The sequence below is a fragment of the Aquila chrysaetos genome, chromosome 5, assembly GCF_900496995.4.
Source record: "Aquila chrysaetos chrysaetos chromosome 5, bAquChr1.4, whole genome shotgun sequence".
NCBI lineage: Eukaryota > Metazoa > Chordata > Aves > Accipitriformes > Accipitridae > Aquila > Aquila chrysaetos.
The window spans coordinates 19783901-19799038 of NC_044008.1; the positions used below are offsets into that span (position 1 = coordinate 19783901).

Here is a 15138-nt window from a genome sequence, read left to right on the forward strand (position 1 = left end):
TGTTTCATTTAATGGTTACTTTTTGAATTACGAAAAAAGCCTCAAACCTATGCTTGGTCAATTTAGTGTAAAGCTTCATTTAAACACCTGCATAGAGAGAGGTGCTTAGTTTCCTTGCAAAATTAAGAGAATTTTAAAGAAATTAGCATGTTATACATATGTGCATTTTATGCAAGGCTATATACATGTGTATATAGTACACATATAGGCACACATGCATATACCTACATGCAGAATGACTTTCTAACCTACCAAAGATGTGGGTTCTTCATTGTAGTTCTTGGTTTTGGTGGAAAGTTAAGTGAGAAGACCAAGCTACCACCCTCTTCCTCATTCATTGAAGGTGCCATTTTTTTTTTTTTCTAGCTGAATGCAATTTCCTTTATCTTTGCCACGATTATTGCATTAATCACCTGTAGAGTTGAAAGAATAGATGGCTTCTGCTAGAGTGTGTTGATTGGCACAGTGGCAAGGTATTTTTGCAGCATGGTCTTCAACTTCTTGTCATGTTATTTACTGAGGCATTAAGGGCTGCTTTTTCTGTTTCCCAGAACGAGGAACCGGAAGTGGTCTTCACAGTTGTCCTGTGATATAGCTCACAGCTGTGCCACTGGACTGGTGAGTAAAATAAAATTTATGAAAGTAGATGGTACAAGCTGTATCACTAATTGCAACCTTGGGAACACTGGTCTTTTCATTTATTTGAAGGAGAAGAATGTTGAAAGAATGCAGAACTATAGACGCAAAAAAACCAATTGATTTATTATGCCTTATGTGCTGGTGACATTTGTCATGTGGTAAGCAAGAAAGAATATTTAGCAAAGTTTTATTTGTCTTTCTGGTTCTCATTACTTTAGCTAATGTCTAGGAAAAAAGCGCCAAATCTTAATGATCCAACAGTGCTCTCTGGTGGCGTAAAACAAAGGCATTTTATCCTCTGTAAAAAACTTACACAAGTCCAGTACACAAGTCCTTGAAGACAGATAAGGGATGGGAATTCTCAACATGTTCCCTAGTGATAAGAAAAATAGAGCAATAAACAACTTCAAAACCACTAAGGCATGAAATGTGAAACCTGGCTTAGTAAAGGTAATGTAAATAAAAATATTAAAAAATAATGTTTCTTGTCGAGCAAATGTTTTAGACTCTTAATGTTCTCAAGGAACAAATTCCTTCATCATGCAATGCATATCCAAAAAGTGAGGGAAATATACCGCACATTAGTATATTTTACCATGAAATAATTTTGAGCTTTAAGAAATAGCTTCTCCACTTTTTGGTTTAATTTGTGTTGTCTTTAAGTGGGGAGGGGAAAAAAAAGGCAAAAAAAAAGGCTTAGCTAAAAGAAATATTTTGGAGAGGTGAAAGAGCAATTATAAACCGGGGTCATTAAGCTGCTGAGTTCAAAACAATTTCCTTTGCTGTTTTCACACAAAGATTCTATCTTGTATTTTGATTATATAGAAATACTTTGAATATAATTAAATAACCCACACACCGCTGGGATCCACCACTTTTTAGCCAGCAAGTAGATGAGGACATTGTACATATTAGGCTGTAATTGTTTTTAAATTTCTGGTTTTGAGGGGTTGGTGTGTTGTTTGTGTAAGTAAGTCAGAACCTGTGCAATTTAACACAGTCTCTCAGCCAGATAAATGCCTAATTCTTTCTTTTAAAAAAAGGTTAAATGTAGGTCCTGTTCCTCTAACCACACTATCAAAGTGAAAAAAAGATGTTTTCCTATGAAGCTATCTTTACAATGATGGGTAGATTCTATCCATACCAAACTAACAATCAGAGGTTTCTGCTGTAGGTCATCCTATATTGTACTCCTTCAATTTTCTTGTGGTCTTTTGTGTTTTTTTTTTTCTCTGTTGTTTCCCCTCCCCTTTTTTTTTAATATCCCTCGAAGCCATGGAGATATAACATATTATGTAGCAAAACAGTAAGAATTAAAGAAAAGGACTGAAGAGACAATTTTACATGGAATGGAGCCAAAATCCCTGATTGCAAAGATATTTCTATCTAGACAAATTTCTGATAAGCAGTTTGGCTGAAGTTAAAGTAAAAAAAATGCTTCCAGTGCTTTCTGAGATCAGAGTTATTGTGAAGTTATTCTGTATGGCTTGAAACAGATACATTTAGACCCAGTACTGATACACTAGAAATATTTTTATTGATACTATTGACATGTTAAAATGTATGGAGAAAATGTTGGCCAGATAAAGAGAACAGACCTAAGAACTGGTTATGATGTTCATAAGAATAACGCATTCTACATCTATCAAGATGGGACTTTCAAGAGTTTCTAGAGCTACAGGAGGAATAGAGGTGCATGCAGAGAACTTTCTCTTCAAGGAACAAAGAAGAATGTACATGAAGTCAGTCTTGATCTTGGACTAAGTGTATCTCAGGTGAAATACCAATATAGATACAGGAAAAGGATAAATTTTTACTGTGCATCTGACTGATTTTGAATTACAGAAAAAAATGTGTGCAAGACACTAAAGCAAACATAAACTGAACTGGATTTTTTTTTTCTGCAGTATTCGCTATCTCAAAAAAATTTAAGGCACACTTTTGTTTCAGTGAACTTTAGATTGTGCCCCAAAAAGAACCCAAAAAAGCCTCTTGAAAATTGCTGGAAAATGGATAAAGACATATGTAGGTCTGTGAAAGTAACTGGAATTTAAGAAGGCAAGATCTTAAAATTCAAGGCTTAGAGTCAAAGGAAAGAATGACTTAAATTAAATTTTCTTTAAAAATGTATTTGAACCTCTAAGTCACACTTCTTTATTGTCTCTTCATACCAAATCTAAACTTTTTCACTGATTTCACACTATTGACTTTTGATGTAGGTGGAAAATAGATGAATGAAATGTTGGAGAAGAAGAATGAAATTGCATTGTGATTATAGTATTTTTTGAGCTTGTCTTAAAAAAAGAAAAAAGTTTTAATTGTTTTTAATTTTACATAGACATAAAAATTATTCTGACTACATGCTTAGTTCTTCATTCTTTTTTTTCTGTGAAGGGGTAAGAATTCTGTAAGATGCATAGGATAAATTCCACATTTAACTTTCGACTTCAGTGAGAGGTGACAATAAGGAGCAGACTGACTTGCCTAAACGTAGATGTCTACTGCCATATGGGCTTGCCCAAGAATAGCCTATCTGGTTTGTCCTTTTCTGCCATCCAGAAAAGTGTGGGTTTTGTGTAAACCCCATTTTTGCCAGCCCTGATCAGGTGCCCTTGGGTATCCTAGGGCATGTCAGTTTCTCCAGTGCTTGTGTTTAGCCAACTGACTCAAGTCTTGTTAGTGTACAGATAGTGACTTCAGGGAGGAGAATTTATTACATGATGTAGAAAAAAACCAGAGAAGTAATATTTTCTTTTGAAAGGTTTTCTCATCTTATGTTTTGTGGCAAAACATAATATACTGTCTCTCTGAAAAGATAGAGGTAGGAAGACCTTTCCAAAAAGTTTTGTGGGGAGGATGAAATAGTATTGTTGGTTTTACTTATAGGCAATATTACACGATCAGAGTCAAATAAAGCTAAATAACTAAATTAGGTGCAGATGTTTCCAGTAAAAACCATACAAGTACCTCTTTCTCAGAACTAGCAGCATACCTGCAACAAAGCACTTCCCAGTCATTGGTCTTAAGGTTGAGTGGGGCTGGTGATAGTCAAGTCAAGGACTAAAGTCTGTGAAAAGTAAATGAGTTAAAAACGGAAATTGGTCGAATACTTAGGACTATCTTACCTATGTTTGCCTCTATTACTTAGAGTTGTGTTTCAGTGTTTTAAGATCATGACTGCTAAGGGAGAGGGCACTGCCAAAGCATTCACACACCATTCAAGGAGCCACACACATGCTCACCCTCTGGTGCTTCCTCTTCCCTGAGGCTCGACCCTAGCTTTCCTAAAGCAGAGTCTCCAACATGACATACATCAGATGAATTTATTTTGGTGGTACAGTGGTATAGGACAGCTCGAGCTGAGTGCCTCCAGAGAGGGACCCCAAACAAAGAAATCTCTGGGCAATTATACCCTTACAATCCAAGTTGCACTCCCCTCACACAGTGGTTCAATCCAATAGTAATATTTGGGTCTGGGGTCTTCTAGTTCCTCATTGGATCCTTTCTCTGCCTCCAGGCAGGATGTTCTGTTTATTATCTCAGGGATGCAGCTTCTGCTGACAGATGTGGCTACCTTATTTTTCACAGGATGCACCTTCTTGGGGCCTCCCTTCATGTAACTAAGTATAAGTTCAGCATAAATTCACTGCTTGTGGCCTAAGGCTTTAGCAAGTCTTACTTTTAGTGCTATACAATGGATTTCATTTGAGCTAGGAAGTGACTATACAATGGATTCTGTTTAAGCTACTATAACAATGCCCTTCCTATAACTCAATTATATGAGTGGGGGAATAATGTAAAGGGGGAAATTCTGCTTCAGAAAGACATCAGGGAATATTTAATTTTGATGACTTTTTGTTTGTTAGTTAGTTGGGATTTTTTTGGGGGGTGGTAAAACTCGTACACAGGAAAAGGACCAAAAAGGAAGCAGAAACAGGAGAGAGTGTTTAGAAAGAGTCTTCTGAAACTAGTATTTGTCATGCATGTTATTAATAGATAGTATAAAATCTCAGTGGAAAAGTGAATGTGTTATGGAGACTCTGAATTGCAGAATATCTATGTAAAGTAAATACTTCCTATGATACAGGATTTTTAAAATACTGTAACAGTCTTGAAAACAGTATATCATTCCTCCCTCATCCCCTGATAAAACAGAATGCTTAATTTACAGTGAATCAGCCCTAAGGCCAAGTACTGAATGTTTCATTTACATTAAAAAGGTTTGGGAAAAAGATCAACACAAGAGATAAAGAAAAGACAGAGAGGGGAGGTCGAAACAACAAAGTGAATCAGAGTAGATATATTTGGGATAAGATATGTAAATCATTGAAACTGAATTCCTACTGGAAAGAAAAAAACTGGCAAACAAGGATATAAATGAATAGAAATAAGACAGTGTCAATGTTGAAGAAATGAAAGAGTGTGAATTGAAAAGCATCTTTCCAGGGTAACTTCACAAACGTAAGGTAATTGCTAGATAGATTGTCAGTTTCTAGTTTGTTTACCATTTTATACCTTCCCCAATTTGTTCCCTGCTTTATAATCAATAACTCAAATCTCCAATTTGCAAAAAAAAAAAATATCTAATTTTTCAACCTTAAGCTAATCTGATGCTAAAATAGAAAACAAGCAAAACTGACAGTTTTGGCCCACCACCCTTTTCTTAAATATTTAAGTACACTTAAAACAGTTCCTGCAGGTTACCTTTTTAAGGAACCTGTGTCTTACAACAAAATTATGTGACTCGGTGTGTTTTGGAGCTGATATACCAAATTAAAGTGTATCCCCAGCTGGACTTCTATTAGCTGTGAGGTTATGAAAAGACAGAAGAAGCTGGTGTTGATACTTTCCAAGGCCACAACCAGCTTAAAAATAATTTATTTATGAAGGCTGTTGATAAATTGAACTTTTTCTCAGTTGCAAACCAATGGTGGTTATCAACACAAAAAAGTTTCCTAAGTGTACCCTTGTATGATTGCATAGCATGCTAGAAAAAAAGAACCCCACAGCCCCCAAATTAATTTACAGGTATTGTTAATGTGACTATTCTACTTTTAAGTGTTTTGACCTTAAGGTGGTGGTGGAATAATTTATAGTAATGCACATGCAATGAACAGTAAAATTAAAAAAAAAAACCTCACGCATCAGTAATTTATTATTTGGTTTTATAAAGAAGAAAGCTAGCTAAGAAATTGTGGTGAGTTAACATTGGCTGGTTGCTAGACTGCCACACAGCCACTCTCTCATTCCTCTTCTTCAACAGCACAGGGGGAGAAAATAAGATGGAAAACTCTTGGGTTGACATAAAGATCACTTACCAGTTACTGTCACAGACTAAACTTGGGGAAGATTACTTTCATTTCTTGCCAATTAAAAATAAAGCAGGATGGTAAGGAACAAAGGCAAAATTAAAAATACACCTATCCCAACCCTTAGATTCTGAGGCTCAACTTCACTCCTTCATTCCTGATTCTTCTTCCCACTCCCAGAGTGGTGCAAGGTGGATGGAAGATGGGCTTTGTGGTCAGTTCATAATACTTCATCTCTGTGCTCTTTCCTCCTCACAGTGTTGACCTGCTCCAGCATGGAGTCCCTCCCGTAGGATACAGTCCTTCACAAACTGCTCTAGCATGTGTCCTTGCCATGAGGTACAGTCCTTCAGTAATGGACAGCTCCAGCATGGTTCCCCCATAGGCTGCAGATCCTGCCAGGAAACTGCTCCTGCGTGGGAACTCCGTGAGGTGCAGCTTCTTTCAGGGCTTTTCTACCTGCTGCAGTGTGGGGTCTTCCACGAGCTGCAGGTGGATATCTGCTCCACAGTGGACCTCCCTGGGCTGCAGGGGGACAGCCTGCCTCACCATGGTCTTCCCCACGGGCTGCAGGGGAATCTCTGCTCCGGTGCCTGGAGCACCTCCTCCCCCTCCTTCTTCACTGACCTTGGTGTCTGCAGGGCTGCTTCTCTGACACTTTTCTTGTTCTCTCACATCTGCTGTGCAGTGTTTTTTACCCTTTATAAATACATTATCGCAGAGAGGCCACCAACTTGGCTGACAGGCTTATCTGTGTCCTGTGGTGGGTATCTTTGGAGCCAGCTGGAACTGACTGTGTCTGGCATGGGGCAGCCCCTGGCCTCCTCTCAGAGAGACCACCCCTGCATCCCCCTCACTGTGAACACCTGCACAGGGGCACCCAATACAGAAATCTTAATCAGGCATTAAACATACACATTTTTTAAAGTGATTGATTCACATGTACTGACTGCTGGATGTTTTGATGGAGGTAATAAAAAAATATTTTCCCTGTCTTCAAACACTTAACCAGACTTTTCTTGGAGATGCAATGACAGGAAAAGATGCAAAAGCACAAGCTGCAAAAAGGGAAATTCCAACTATAGATAAAGAAAAAGAAATCACAATGAGGGTGGTCAAACACTGGAACAGATTGCCAAGCAAAGGTGTGGAATCCCATCCTTGGAGATACTTAAATATTGACTGGACCTGAGCAACCTGACCTAGGCAACCAGGTCATACTTTAAGTAAGAGTTTAAACTAGATGATCTCCAGAGTTTCCTACAAAATTAAATCTGTGACTCTGTTATGAAATTGCATTCAAAAGCTATTTTCCAGGCTATATGAGATAGATCTGTTATTAGATTACATTTGCAATAACTTAGACACAGTCCTTGCAAAGCGAAAGTTATTGTTTTGTATCTTAGAACTTTGATAATAAGATAAGTTTTGGCTAAATTATTGAACCTTGTAATTCATAGTAGACAATTTTAAATTCCACTTAGCGCTAAGGGCCAAAATAATTTGTGTTAACTTCTAGATCAGTGTGGTTGTATGTATCAGACAAATAATCATGTTTGTGTATAGAGAAGGGTAGAAACCATTGGAAACGACTTATTCATCAGGTAGAACTTAATGTAATGTCATAAATTTTATGTGACAAATAGAACAGATTGGTTGGGTTTTGCTTTTTTTTAATAAAATTGGCCTTTTCATAAGACACTGAGGGATATATTAATGGAAATTTATATATTCTACCTCATAATATTTCAAGTATTGAATGTATTTAGTGCATTTTAAGCTAAGATAAGTCTATTTAATATGTCTATCAATATCCTACAAGGGATTTGACAAAGTACCTTCGCTTTTATAAGGGGAAAAAAAAAAAAAAAAAAGAAAAAGTACTTCCCTGAGAATGTTTAAACCAACACCACCTGAAAACAGGTATTTGTGGATATAATTCATTGTAGCATCATAGAACCATAGAAAAATCTAGGCTGGAATAGACTTCCAGAGCTTATCCGGTCCAACCTTCTGTTGAATGGAAGGCCTCAGGTTAGGTTTTCCAGGGCCCTGTTCCAGCACCTTGTCAGGCTGAGTCTTGAGTGTTTCTGGTGAGAGAGGTTCCATTGCTTCTCCAAGCAACATATGCCAATGATTAATTGTTCTCACAGTGAAGCATTTATTACAAATTATCCAGAATTTCCCCTAAGGCAACTTGTGCCAGTTGCTTCTTGTCCTGTCACTGTGTATCCTTGTGAAGATACTCATCCATCTTCTCTGTAACTACCTTTTACTTAATGAAAGATTGTGACTGGTTCCCCCCACCCCACCAGTCCTGAATCTTCTGTTCTTAAGGCTGAACAGACGCAGTTCCTTCAGCTTTTTTCATCATAAGTTCCCAAGCCATCTCATCATCTTGGTAGTCCTCTGCTACACCCTATGTATTTATCAATGTCTCTTAAACTAGGAGGATCAGAACAGTTTACTTCTCCAGGCGTAGCGTACCACGTGCCAAGTAGTGTTGAATAATCATATCCCACAGTTTGCTGGTACACACTTTCTGAAGCCGTTGCCCTTCCTTGCTGCCAGGGCACGCTGCTGGCTCATGTTGAGCTTACTGTCCCCCAGGAATCCCAGGGCCTTTTTATCAGAGCTGCTTCTCAGCCATCAGTCTGTAGCCTATAGTTACGGAGTTTATAATTATTCTGTCTCAGATGCAGGACTTCACACCTGTTAAACCTTATGCAATTCTTGCTAGTCTATCTTCCAGCCTGCTTAGATCACTCTGAGTGGTGACTCCTCTCCCCAGCCTTTACCTACGCTTCTCAATTTGATGTCACCTACAGACTTGTTGAGTGTGTCAATCATGCATCCAGATTGATGATAAAGATATTTAACCATATTGGAGACAGTACTGACCCCAAGGAACTCCACTTGTCTGATTTTGAGCCACTAACTACCACCACACTTTGAGCTCAGAAGTTTAGTCAGTTTTCCATCAATTTTGCTATTCGTTTGTCCAGTCCCTATCTTACCAGCTCATTATCAAGGAAACTGTGTGAAAGACCAGATTAAATGCTTTGCTAAAAATCAAGGCAGATCATATCCGCAGCTCTCCCCTCATTCACTGAGCTAGTTGTTTCACCATAACAGGCAATTATGTAGAGATCAAAAAATATTTATTTTAATCAGGTGTCACTAGCATGAATTTTAATCACTCGATGATCTGAATTATCTGACTTAATTACGTGATTATACTATGTTTAAGCATTTCTGTGACCTTTTCATATCTAATTTTCATATCTAAAAGGAATTAAACACATCTATCATGAGTTATGAGATCCCTTGCTTTATACAGTTCATCTAGTTAATTTAAAAATCAGTTAGCCACTAAATTTAGATCATAGAATGCTTGTCAATAATGCTGTATTGGTTTTTTGACTTAACACATCCTAAATGCTGAATATAGAGTTAAGGTACATTATACTCTTTTGCACAGCCACCTTTATGTCAGTACATTGAAAAGCATGTATCTTTTTATGGGCAGTATACTTATTCTGGTGTTTTAATGTTCTTGAAGGCTGTAATATGTAGTTAAAATATTTCAGCTAAGTAATAAACTTTTCAAACCTTGCATGGATGTGCACTTCCTCTGAGCTAGTCTTGTGCTTTAACCCCAGCCAGCAGCTAAGCACCACACAGCTGCTCACTCACTCACTGCCCCCCCCCACCAGTGGGATGGAGGAGAAAATCGGGGTGGGGGGGGAAAAGTAAAACTTGTGGGTTGAGATAAGAACAGTTTAGTAGAACAGAAAGGAAGAAACTAATAATGATAATAATAACAATAATAAAATGACAATAACAATAATAAAAGGATTGGAATATACAAAACAAGTGATGCACAGTGCAGTTGCTTACCACCTGCCGACTGATGCCAAGTCAGTTCCCTAGCAGCAATCCCCCCCCAGTCCCACTCCGCCCAGTATGTATACTGGGCATGACGTCACATGGTATGGAATACCCCTTTGGCCAGTTTGGGTCAGCTGCCCTGGCTGTGTCCCATCCCAACTTCTTGTGCCCCTCCGGCCTTCTTGCTGGCTGGGCATGAGAAGCCAAAAAATCCTTGACTTTAGACTAAACACTACTTAGCAACAACTGAAAACATCAGTGTGTTATCAACATTCTTCCCATACTGAATCCAAAACATAGCACTGTACCAGTTACTAGGAAGACAGTTAACTTTATCCCAGATGAAACCAGGACAGCTAGTCTTGCATGTTTGGTTTTATAAATTGAGTTTAATTTGCAGCTGCCAATCATTTTTGCTTCCATGTTTTTCTTTTCGCTTTTATAGAATCTTTTCCTGCTTAAAGTTCTTGTTTTGCTTACACTGAAAATAGTGAAGTAGCTTGTAGTGAAAATGCAGTTTACAGTGAAAATACAGTGAAAATGATAGAGTCAAGAATAGCATGAACTAAGAGGCATCACTAAAATTCCTCAGGGTTCCTCTTTTATTCCTTAAGCTAACATGTTACTTAAGCATATATTTAACTTTTACTCAATGCTAAAGTAAAAATCCACAGAAATGTTAAAGAGATTAGGGATCTTTTTTCTTTCAAAATCCTGTTCTGAATTCGTAGTCATTTTGTTATGACTGGTAGAAGAGTAAGTGGATGGAAGTGTATATTTTCTCACAGGCATATATTTACTTTTCCAGTTGAGCAGGGCTAAGGAACTTACCACAAAATTTTCTCTCACTAGTTATGTCTTCACAAAGGTGTGTTAAGAGACGTGTTAAGTACATAACAATGCTCTACACCCTTTGATCTCAAGTGAATATGATCTAGAAATGTGCAAGGAAATTTTTCCCTACCTCTTCAGGAATTAAATGTTAAAACATAATTTAAGAATACCTACTACAGAATAATTGGTCTAAGACTTGCAACCTCTTAATAACCAAAACCAGTCTGAATCCAGTGGGGTTAGTACTGTGTAAGACTTAACACTTTATGGCAGTCTCTGAAAGAGAATTGGTTTCTTCTATGCTGAATTCTGAAAACACGTTTATTATTTTGATTGATATTATGAAGCTGGGGTGGTTTAGTCTGAATGTTTTAAGAATTCTCATGAGACTAAGTAGATTAAGAAACAGAAACAGAAAACATAATGCTCCATCTTTTCACACCATATTGCTTCTGATTGTCCCCAAACTGTTCAAGAAAGGTTGGAACGTTGACCTAGCCATTTTATCACTTTTATCACTTGGGAAGGCAAGGACGTACCTGTGAAATACTGTGCCCAGAGTACAGAAACCTCAGAAGGTAAAGAGCTCAAGAACAAAATGTTTAATGATGGCATATACTCCCATATACATAGTTCTGTTGTTGCTTATACTTTCAAAGTGGTCTATGTTTTACATGAACAAATGTGTTTATTATATATCATCCTCATTTTCTCTGTCTTCCTTGAAGAACTTCTGATTCCTTCCTTTTATGCTTATTATTTATGTATTTGAAGACAATTGTATCAGTCATCTTTAAACTCAACAAACCCACATCTTCCAGTGTTTCATGTTGACTATGTTTTCCAGATTGATCCTTAGTCATTTTCATTGCTCTTGTCTTGATATTCTCCAGTGCACTTCTTTCTTGAAGAGATATGCTCAAAGTAGGCAAAGTATTTCAGGTGAGGGAGTATTACTACTCATAGATTAATAACTACTCCACGTGTCTTTATTTCTACAGCTTACTATGATATTTATGTTTTTTTCAATTGCAAAGATAAACTGCTTTGAGCATGGTCAACCCCTCTTCAAATTGTCACGCACCATATTCTGCAGTTTTGTAAACCTATTTAGCCAGTCATTCCTATCATGTATTTCTTCAATGAATTCTGCTTATGTATGTGAAAGACCTTGTCTTTATGGAATTAGTTCAGGTTTTTTTCAGAATATTAAATATAGTTTGAAATGCTAACTTTATGCCGTGATGTGCTTTTAGCCCTACCCTACTTAAGATAATCTTCAAATTTAAAGTAATAATATATGTCATTAATTGAAAAGTCAAATACTACTGGATTTAAAGCAGCTTTCTGTTGAACTGAAATGATCATACTGTATCTTAAAAAAGATCTCTCTAACATATTATCTTTTGTCTGACAGTGGCCAGTAATAGTTGTCAATGAATAAACAAACAGGGAAAGTATATGATGACTTTTTTTCCAAAAATCTCTTCTAACGTTCATTAAGCTGATACATTCTTCTGGTGTAACATTTCATGTCTAATGACAAGAAAAAAAATACAATTCTTCAACATTACCTTCTAAAATTGTCTTTTCAAAAGAATTCTCTTTCATTCTGGGTTGAGATCCACCAATATCTAATAAAAGAAGTGTTTCTGAGGCACTCCACAAACAAATTTCTGAGGGGTGCTTGCCAACATTTATTCTTAGAATGAGCTTGAATGGATTCCAGATCTCTTATTTTCTTAAAGAGTATTACAGACTCTGTGTGAACACCAAAGACATCTGTGAAAAATTGTTAATAAATACCCATCTTTTCTGTAGCATAATGACTGAAAAGCATCATTGTATTTTCAGGCTGTCTACTGATGACAGTCACATCTCTTTTTTTTCTCCCTTTTGAGACTCTAATTGAAAAAAAAAACCCTGTAAATTATTGAAATAGATCATTGTCTTAAGGCAGTTCTCAATTCTTTCACTAGGTTGGACATATTGGCCATAGTCCATATTGGACTAGCTTTGGGGATATTTTCCATTTCTTCATGATGCCTTTCAGAGATCAGTAATGTAAGGCAACATTTACCATCATCTAATTATTCAAAATTAGTATATAAACTGATTGTGAACAAGAAAACTCTGTTGGCCATTCTGGAAAAAATGTTGCCTAGGCTGAAATATTACCTGAAATGAGGAATGGTCTCTGACCATCTGGGAAAAGAGTACATCATACCTTAAAGACGAGGGCAGAGTGAAGGTTCTATTAGCACTGTTTTCTTCCATAGGTAACAGATAATGTAAGAACAAAACACTTTCTATGAAGTTCTTGGTTCAGCACAAGAAAGGGTACATAAATCATTGCATGTTTCTTTTCTTTTTTTCCCTTTTTTTTAAACTTTATTTCATGTTGATGCGAGCAGTCATAAAGGAGACCTGGTTATAAGGGAGAAATACTGAGAATATGTTTGCTGATGTACTGACAGAGAAAATGCATGCCAGCCTGGGAACTGTTAGCCTGGGAACTAGGCCTATGAATCAGAAGCATCCTTTAGAAGTGCAGCTGGCATTTTTGAAGTACAATTAGGTACATAGAAAGCAGAGACATCCTGAGATATCATCAATAAGCCAAAAACCAGAGAATTGTAACAACGACATATAGTCTGAAAAGGTGAAAAATAGTCTGGAAAAAGGGGAAAACATCATGAGAAAGTAAGAGTCAGTAACTGCCACTGGCTATATTAATTGCAAGAACAGGAAAACAGTCTGGAAAAATAAAAAATTGGTCTGGTAGAACAGAAAACATCATCATCTATTGGGTTCCAGGTGAAAAAATAGAAATTAACAGCATCTATTGGCTGCTTGAATTGGTAGTGTCCTATGCCCTCTTATGTCTTTACAAAGTAAAAATGACTTAATTTTTATCCAAAGTGGAGCTTCTCTCTGTGAGAACTTCCTCTGCTGCACATACTTTTCCCTTTCCTAAAAAGATCTGTGTGAAGTTTCTATGAGATCTTGAGCCCTTGCTGGGGACACCTGGCTGACTCCAGACTCTGTGATGTGGATTGTTTCCTCTCTGGGACTACCTCTGGGGTTGGTTCAGTTAGTCCTCCCACTTCTGGGACAGTTAGGTCCCCTCTGGGATGGTCTGGCTCCCTTCTGAAATTTGTTTGACTCACTTGGTATTGTATATATTCAAATAAGTAATCTGTCATAAGTATATCTGCTGTTATATTATTGATAAGTTGCTTTACTAGTGAAAAGTTTGTAGTAACCTGTAATATTATATATACTTGTTACTGTTTTTATTTAGTTCTGCTATTATTAATTGCTGCAGTGCTATTGATTGCTGCTGTTATTGACTGTTAATGATTGCTGCAATACTATTCATTGCTGATAATAATTTGTAATAGCTGAATATATATATGTTTGCTTTATTAATCATAGGTATACTTGCCAGTGGTGATTTTTTTTTTTGTATTTGTATTTGTGATAATCTCTAGTTAAGTAGGGAAATTCAGAGGATAAAGCTTCTGTGTCCTTGTGCCTTATGGAATCCTATGAACTCACAGTGGCGATCTCTATCACTAGCAGGCTGGGTAACCCTTTAGGTTGTGACACATGTAAAAAGACGTTATTCTTAAACATAGAAAAATAAAAGAGCAAGAAACATAGATTATTACTGAACTTTGCCAGGCTTGAATTCTGCCAGGAACAAGCAATGCAGCTTTAGAGACCATAAGTGTTTTCTCACGGATGTGTCTCTGAGTAGAGATTTAATTCTCTTTTATGATTTGTTTACACCCCACCCTGAACAAACGTGTATATTTGTGCATGACATTGAAAACAACATGAGATCAGCGCAGGTCAATTATCAGTCAACTTAACTAATAATACTAAATAATCCTAATAATAGCTAAATTTTAATAGCTGTAAATTAGTACTAGCAAGCACTCTCTAAACAAAAAAAAAAGAAAGAACATATTTGTTAGGCTTAGAACGTAGCAGTGAAGTGAATTAACAGCTAATGCTGAAGGAAGCAAGAGGTGTATTATTTACACCTGGAGATGTTTGACAGGCAAGACTGTGAATGATCCTGATGCAAAGCTTACGTTATGGCAGAAAAACTGCTCAATAAAATAAGGAAACCAAATAAGACTCCTGTCCTCACATTGTCTCACTCTTCAGAGGTTGTGTGCATGAATTGTACTGAGAACAGTGCAAAAACTCGGAGAACATGTGTTGAGATGGATGCCGTCAATCAAGTGTATGCCACTGATAATGAAAAAGAGAAATTACTGTTTGGAAATGATTTGTTATTGAAGTTCTGTCCACTTCTCAACTTAATCCATAAAACCGTTTCACTCTGGTGAAGGGACAATATTCCATGTAGTAGCCTGATAAGAGAAAAAAAAGTAGAAAATACTGTTATTTGCTGTTATGGGAAGATCAGCAACTCCTGTTCTCTTTTTGA

The 15138-nt window shown here is 37.0% G+C and overlaps 1 long non-coding RNA gene across 1 annotated transcript in view; it reads left to right on the forward strand.

The window, feature by feature from the left end:
- Window positions 1–550: 550 nt before the first annotated feature.
- Window positions 551–15138, forward strand: part of LOC115342038 — an 81554-nt gene continuing 66966 nt past the window's right edge. The window contains exon 1 of the long non-coding RNA XR_003923611.1: window positions 551–618. This is a non-coding gene — a long non-coding RNA (uncharacterized LOC115342038). The remainder of the gene's footprint in view (window positions 619–15138) is intronic.